A 7,972-nucleotide genomic window follows, 5' to 3' on the forward strand; every position below is an offset into this window, starting at 1 on the left:
GTTGTTTGGACTGGACACTAGGCAATAGCATTTCCTGGAGTCCAGCAGAACTGAATTCATAATGGTACAAAAAGATTAACTGCAGCAGGGCCTATGCCAGCAGAGGACTCAGCTTACATTTATTTTTTTTGAAAAGTATTTAGCCCTTCTGGAAAGAAAGTTATGAAGCTTAATATACAGGCAAGCATCTAACCTGGGGGTTGCCAACCTGATGCAAGTTGGCATAATGCTTCTTCTGGCTCTGCAGCATGGAGCTGGAAAAGCTTGCCTACTTCCATCACCATTTGGCCATGATGTCAATGCCTCACCTCCTTTTTGCAGCACAGATTTGCCTGAGCAGCCAAAGATGGAGAGGAGTGGTAGGATAGTTGCCACCTCTTGGGTTTTTGGAGGGTGTTGTGCTGGTCCAGGGGGGAGGTTACCGTGGGGTGAGGTCCAGGACCTGAGTTGAGGGTCGGCAGACAGTCCTCCTCGTGCGAAGCGGGGTCCACAGCGAGAAGCCGGGCAAGGACAGGAACTCTGGGGGAACAGGACTGGATCCTGGCCGAAACAGCTCTTCAATGACGTTGCTCCCGCAACCTGGGACCGGGCTAACTGGCCTTTATCTTCTCTGAGGCCAGGGGCGGTCCCGGCCCCCAGGAGACCCGCCTCTCCTGGCCTTAAGCAAGCACTCCTCCTGGGAGAAACCAGTTCCCTTCGCCTCTCTGCCCTGAGCCTCTGCAGTTCAGGAGAGGCTGAAGGGTTACTGGACCCAGGGGGAGACTCACCTGTAGGCACTGAGTCCTCAACCACCTCCAGAGCCAGAGTGGATTCACCTGGTGCCTGCTCCTGAGGATCCGGCACAGGTGCAGGCGCTTCAGAATCAAGGCCTTGCCCCAGTTCAGTCGGCCCTGGAGGTGGGGACTCATGTGCAGGCTGGGGTTCCTCCGGTTCAGCCTCTGAATCGGATTCCCAGGCCATCACAGGTGTTGTGGATGGGGGAAGTGCCAATGCTATTCCACTTCCTGCACTTTGTCTGCCCTTGGAAGGGTTGTTTTTTTTTTTAAGGGTGGGGGGACGGTGTGCATTGGTTCCACCTGCAGTGTCATCCAAGCCCTGGCGCAAGGTGTTTGCATGTTGTTTGCAGATGGAGCAGTGCAGGTGCATTATGCCAATGCAGTGCACTAGCAAGTGCAGAGCCTTGCAAATCACAATTCCCACCACTGTGGACCACAACTCCCACCATCCCCAACCACTGGCCATGTTGGCCGAGGCTAATAGCCCACAGCATGTGGAGGGCGCCATGTTGATGCCCCCCCTGGCTTCCCTTGACGTATTTTGCCAAAGGTGTGCAAAATAAATAAAGAATACTGCATCTCCCAACCATGGGGAGCGTTCAGGAGCTGTGCAGCATAATAAATCCTCCCTCCCCACAACTGCTGAAGGCCGCGTCTGACATTAAACGTCTGATAGAATAATTGTTCCCATTAATAAATTGGATGCGAACTAAGACTGGGCAAAATAAAACTGCATGTATAAAGACAAGGCAGTGGGAAGAATTTGATCTTGCATCTTCCACACCAGATACTCAGATTAGGAAATGCTTTGACCAAGGCAGAAAACTAGACCTCCCTGAATTAATTAATCTAGTTTTGAAGCATGGACATAGACACAACAAAGTCTTAGAAATGTTGCAGAAGAGATACCAGCTTCTTCCTAATAACAGTAGCCCAAGGCTAACATTATGGTTATAGTTGCATTATGATGTATCATCAAATACATAGGAGTAAATACATTTGCTTAAGATCATACCATACTTCTAGTCTTAACATGATGATGCAACTGAAAACCTATTCATTATTCCTAAAACAGCTTGAATAAGAGCAAACATGCCACCTGGTTGTGGATTTTATGTGCCCAAATCAGTGAAGGTTTTTGCCCCTTGTTTTGTGGCAAAGCAGCTGCCTGCATCTCCAGAGTGTTGGGCCCTTCCTTCCCTTTCCAAGGTCTTCCCATCCTGAGATCAGCCGCTTATCTGCCTCCTCCTGTTTTACCTCCTCCTGACTTCATCACACTCCTGCTGCTGCTGTTGCCTTTGACACTTTCCCACTCCAGATGTCCTTGCTTTCCTCCTCCTCTATTTCCCTTCGGTGTCCTTCCATTGATAATTGTTACCTGTCAATAAATGCATGCCAATAAAACTCACAAAACGGGGTGATGCTAAATATCTAAACCAATTTGGTTGAGACCAGGGAAACAGATAGATGGTGAAGCAGAGTTACTTTGGCTTCTGCTGCAGACAGACAAGACACTGAAGGCCAGACCAGGCTAACATACACCTAGCACTGTAAAACACACCTGCTGGCAATTTAAATAAGAATATGGGCATGCATCTGCTTCCACTCTTAGCCATGGCACCTTCTGGCAGAGCTAGCCACCTCTTCTGTGCCCTGTGGTTCTGAGCAATGGGGCTTGTGGGGATGGCATTTACTTAGGACCACCAATACAATTTGCTACTGTGGCAGCCTGGATGTGGAACGTCTTCCCCATGGAGATTACAGTTGTTTTTTGCACTAGTTTTGGCACATTTTTTCTCTTCATGTCTATAGTTGACCTAAGCTGCTGCTGGATTTCCTGTTGACTTCCTTATTTTATTCTAAATTTCCGTTTCATTTATATTATTGGTTTCATTATATTTGTATAGCTAGATTTAAATTTTAATCACTGTCAGCTACCCTGGGAAGCTTTGGCTGAAGGTCAGGATGTGAATTACATCAAGGAAGAAAAGTTGAACAAATCCAAATTCTGACACATTTATACTGGAGTGGGAAACCTCTTCTGGGGTCCTTCAGTTGAAGGGGAAAGCATGCCTTGGTCCAGTAACACAAAGTGGTTTGCATTGAATCTGCTGCTAAAATGAGGCGAGGGCCTTCAGTTTTAGCAGCAGTTTCAATGCACACTGCTTCATGCTGCTGGAGGGGTGCTTACTTCAGCAAAAGGGCTCACTTTAGCTCCTGATAGTACCTTTGTAGCCATGTTGGTATCTGCCCCATACCTTACATCATATACAATGTCGAGTATGAGGCAAATAGGTGTAACTTGTGAGGAATGGCCTCGTGGGCTAAATTGGGATCCCTCCCAGGCCAAATTTGGCCCACAGGTGGAGATTCTCCACCCCTGATTTGGACAAAAGTGCTTTTTTATATAGAATTTATTCCATTTCTATTAGCCACAGGGTGGGGCAAGGTGTGATTCTGAGCCCTGCCTCTCTCTTACAGCAGCTTCTGGAAATCTTACTTGGCTTCAGTCCAGTGTGTGAGATTTCACAGGGCATTGCTTATACATTTTCAAGCCTATATTCAGAGGCATATGTGTTGGAAACCTGTTGGCTTTAAAATAAATGAATACGTTTAGATTATCATGACTCTGCACCCAGGCCCTAATATCAACTTATTTCATGCTTGCGTGACAAAATCATGGAATACTCACACAGCTCTGGATTTGGCTTTCCCTCATTCTCCCTTTTAAGTAGACAAAACCGCCCAGACTGTTTTCACACATGAGCCTCAGAGTGATTCGTGCTTCAGTTTGTAATATGAACTCAGCAAGAGTTACGGTACTTCTGAGCAGATACGTTTAGGACTGAGAAATCCTATACGTTAGTAAAGTAAAACCTACACTGGCCAAAATTCTCCTCCGCACTTCAAATGCGTCTCTCCCGAATTGCCAATTTTCAAAACCTTGTGTATTAAAATGCCCTGCACAAAGTTAGTTCCAAGTCATTTCTTCCAGGGCTGGCCCCAATATACAAAAAGCTTCCCTTTACCCCTGGAGCATATCTGCTTGGCAGCTGCTAGCAACTTTTGTGGACACTCCGATGAAAGCACATGAATAATCCTCGGAAAAAGCAAACACTTTCCCTCCAGGAGACTCTTGCCTGTTTGCCAAGAGTAGAAACCTGTCTGGGTAGATAGTTCTAGGCCAGCAATTATCCATGGGTGTAGCCAGGGGGGCAGCAGGTCCCCCCTCCCATCAAGCAAAACAATTTGTTGTTGTTTAGTCGTTTTGTCGTGTCCGACTCTTTGGGACCCCATGGACCAGAGCACTCCAGGCACTCCTGTCTTCAGCAAAACAATAGAAATACTTAACTGACCCATCACGTCAGTTCTGCTCCCCCCCCCTAAATCCTGTCTACGCCCATGGAGGCCAGCATGGGCTAATATTCCTGGTATGTGTGGAACAGGTTGTACTCCAGCAGCACAGCTGGTCCCTTAAGAAGGACTGTCTAGATCTGCCCTCGGCAAGAACCTGGAAAGGGGGGCAAAGACAGCCTTAGCAAATGAGTGAGTGGCGCTGTAGCTAGAAATTGGCTGCACCTACGGTAGTTCAAGCATCTGTGCCGTCTCATCTGTGGGGAGAGGCAGGAGGATGAACAGTTCCTATTCTCTGGGTTAACTTGGTAGGTTAACCTCCTTTTCTATATTTTCCATGGGCCAAACAGAGGCGTAACTAGGGGTGGGCTCCTGTTTCCTGTGCACTAACCTCATTTCCAGTGCCGTTTTACAATCCGTGTTCACTCAACGTTATCCAAAATTCATATGTATCCTGTACTTTGTTATAGCATGCTATTGCTTGATGCGTTGTTCAGTCCTTAAGGCATTCCTAATTCATCTCTAGCCAAGGTGGATGAACCTGTGCCTCGAGTGAAGACATCCCACCCCGTCAGTGCCCCTTGGTCAGAATATAATTGAAGCCCTGCTGATGTGAACAGCTAAGGGGTAAATAGCTGTGAAGCAGGTAATGCAAACACACCCTGTCTCCAGAATGTTGCTTGTTTTGCCCCAACACCGCTTCCAATTGGCTGCTACAACAATCTCACAAGACCCAGAGAGCAGGGCCACTGAGGTCACATTCCCACAAATATTCTCAAGGATGACCTTCAGCATTCTTCTCCTCGGTTGCAGCTGGATCTTTCTCCCAACAGCAACAGCCTGTGCACTCCTACGAGACAGAAGAACCGCTATCTCATATCAGGCATCCTACACCTGAAGATCCGTCTAGCTTTTTGCTCGCAACTCATCCCACCCACAATCTCTCTTTCCCCCTGTTTATCAAACTGCTTCTGCTTCCACTGCTTCTGCTTCTTGCCTGCCCCCATCAGCAGCGAAGGTTATTTTCTCAAAGCTCCTTCACATTCCAGAGATGATCTCTGTAATTCTCCCAGTCATCACCTTCCATAAAGGAAACATTCCCCTACTCCTCCTGGGCCATTAAAGGATAAAGTCAGGTTGCTGAGTCACAGTAACAATGCCATTATTTGGGGCGAATTGGGGACCTAATTGGCAACCCTGTCCAGTGCAGCAGTGTTAACTGGCAATTACACCTCTTCTGCTGTTGGTGAGTTTGGTACTGAATATCTTTATCCCACTGGATGACGCCAGCAGTAAATATAAGTGACAGGCAATTATACAGCATCAGCTTTTAAAATGAATCAGAAATCCCAATGGTTCTTTAATGCTTTATACAACTAATCCAGAATGCGGCAGCTGGACTGGTGACTGGGAACAGCCACCGAGACCATATAACTCCAGTCCATATAACACTGATCTTGAAAGACCTTCATTGGCTCCCAGTACGTTTCTCAGCCCAATTCCAAGTATTGGTGCTGACCTGTAAAGCCCTAAACGGCCTTGGTCCTGTATACCTGAAGGAGCATCTCTACCCCATCGTTCAGCCCGGACACTGAGCTCCATCTCACTGTGAGAAGCCAAGTTACAGGGAACCAGGCAGAGGGTCATCTCAGTAGTGGCACCCTCCCTGTGGAATGCCCTTCCTTCAGATGTCAAGGAGATAGAGAATTACACAAATGTTAGAAGACATCTGAAGGCAGCCCTGTATCACGACCAGCTTTTTTGCATTGTCTTACGCCGGTATCACCAGCTACACCTGCTTTGAGCTTCTTCAGGGAATTTGGCTTCAAGCCCTATCATTTCCATAATTTCATTAAAACAGAATGAACTCATAAATAAATGAACACCAGCACCATCATTAAAGAGTTTAATCATTTTTGTTTAGGGCTGAAAAAAGACCAAGCATTCTTGTCCCACTGCAGGTGTACGTCAACAAAGCAAACTGGGCATGACTGCTCTTGTGGTCACTTTCCTTACCTTACATTTTTTATAGAACTGTCACAGGCTCTCCTTGCTTGCACTGTCATTCAGCCCCATAGAGGGAGAGGGACAGAGGGACAGATGCCGTGATAAATTTTGAAGGAGCACACCACCCCAGCCCCCATACCCCCCCACCCTCATGGAGAGCCCATAACCGTGTCAGCTCTGTTAACCCAAAGAAGCAGCAGAGCACAACATAACATCCAGTTGACAGTCATGGATCAGTTGACAGTTGTGCAATACTGAGCTGGCAACCTGGACTTTGACCGGCGAGACTTCGATTCACATCTTTGATCATGCATGAGCCATTAGGTGACCTTGGGCCAGACATCGCCTGGCGTGTCCCAAGCAAAGACTGCTCTGCCATGTGGCATCATTGATTCTGCTATGGGGGGGGGGGCAGGGAGGGAGAAGACCAGAGCTGTGCTCCTCCACATTCTTGCAGATGGATACAGATTCATGCCAACAGAGTACAACCTTCCATGCATCTTAATCCATGAAAGCTTGTGCTACAAGTAAGCAGTAAGGGCTAGATCAATTAAGTAGTTCCCCTATCAGGAGCCAGCACAAAGCAGCTCTGGGGGATCAGAGAGCCCCACCCTGGGAAGGAGAGGAAAGGTCATTCCATCAGGCAAGTAGAAATGAACATTTATTTCAGTGCAACATGGAATTTCTCCCTTAATCTTTTAGAGTGCCACAAGACTGATGTTTTCACAACATTAACAGAAGCTAATAGAAATAACATGTCAGACCAGATCACATTCTCTATTCTTCCAAGCAGGATTATTATTCAGTATTATGGTATTTCAAAGCTCCATATCAAGCTGTAGATACAAGCCAAATTATTTGATTGCTGTGACAGCAGATATCTACCCCAAAGTTCAAGTCAACGTTTTGTTTAATGGATGTGTCACTCAGACATTGAAAGGAGGTTTCTGTAGTGTTCTTCCAGAGCTGTGGAGGATCAGAGTCTTAACATCAGCTTGCCATAAAAGAGAACATGCTGTTATGAATGTGGGTTTGTGGAGGGCCAGATTCTCCCCATAATTCCTGGATTTAGTAAAAGCTTTAATTCATCAAGGTTTGATTAAACATAGAACAGGAGTGCCAGTATGACCCCGAGACTGTGGGTGCCCAGGGCTATGGGTGCTGAAATTTGTGGGTGCCAGGTCTCTTCAAGGGGAATTTTGTGGGTGGTTGGGCACCCAGGGCCCCAGCACCGATGCCCTGGATTTAGTTATGATAATGAGCCAAGCCAAGCACAGCAGGGGTAGCTGGATGGGCCATTAGCAGGGGACAAAGTTCCAGTGATGGCCCATCATGGAACCCATCAGAGAGCAAGGCTACCTTCTCTTCTGAGTTCAAGTGGACAGAGGCAAAGGTGAGGTTTAGCCAGGTCTTCCGCTTTGAATGGCATACGCTGGGGGGAGTTCCTGGGAGTCAGCAGCAAGAAGGCAAAGAAGGGCAGAACTTCAAGTGAGCAGGGGATGACAGGCTGGAACCAAGAGACAGAGAGGATGGCTTTTGGTTGCCTTTTGAATCCAGTGCTTTCCATAAGGGGGAAGACAGACCCTCATAGGATGTGAATGCCCTGCAGTCATAGAATCATAGAATCATAGAACTGTAGAGTTGGAAGGGACCCTGAGGATCATCTAGTCCAACCCCCTGCAATGCAGGAATCTGCAGCTGGTCCATACAGTCCATCTAGGCACAAGTTGTGTGTGTGTGTGTGTGTGTGTGTGTGTGTGTGTGTGTGTGTAAATAAAATCAAATATTGTAAAGACACCACAGTATCTGTTGTGCCTCATTGTCCCAAAAGGGAA

Source organism: Podarcis gaigeae, assembly GCF_964106915.1.
Source record: "Podarcis gaigeae genome assembly, chromosome: 1".
NCBI lineage: Eukaryota > Metazoa > Chordata > Lepidosauria > Squamata > Lacertidae > Podarcis > Podarcis gaigeae.